Source organism: Penaeus monodon, chromosome 29, assembly GCF_015228065.2.
Source record: "Penaeus monodon isolate SGIC_2016 chromosome 29, NSTDA_Pmon_1, whole genome shotgun sequence".
NCBI lineage: Eukaryota > Metazoa > Arthropoda > Malacostraca > Decapoda > Penaeidae > Penaeus > Penaeus monodon.
Window position 1 is genome coordinate 26049774 of NC_051414.1, and position 275 is coordinate 26050048.

The following is a 275-nucleotide window of genomic DNA, read 5'->3' on the forward strand; positions in this document are numbered from 1 at the left end:
CCCCCCCCCCCCTTCTGCACTACAGTACTTTTCTACATTTACATTGATTTTCTATTATATGTAAATAGTGGGAGAATAAAATACCTTATTTTTAAAACTTTAAATACAAATCCCAACAATATTTTCTGAAAAGTGAGCAACGGGTTATGGTTTGGGTAAATGCCACTTGGAAAATCCATGGAAATTTACTTTGCACACATTTTTTTTAAATTTTACTTTTACTTACCAATTCTATTACAAAACACTTTTCTGTAGTATCATATTAACAACATTTT

At 29.8% G+C, this 275-nt stretch overlaps 1 protein-coding gene across 1 annotated transcript in view; it reads left to right on the top strand.

Moving 5' to 3' along the window:
* LOC119592082 (longitudinals lacking protein, isoforms H/M/V-like) overlaps positions 1 to 275 on the top strand; it is a gene marked incomplete at its 5' end in the record, with an annotated part of 34503 nt that overhangs the window by 2766 nt on the left and 31462 nt on the right.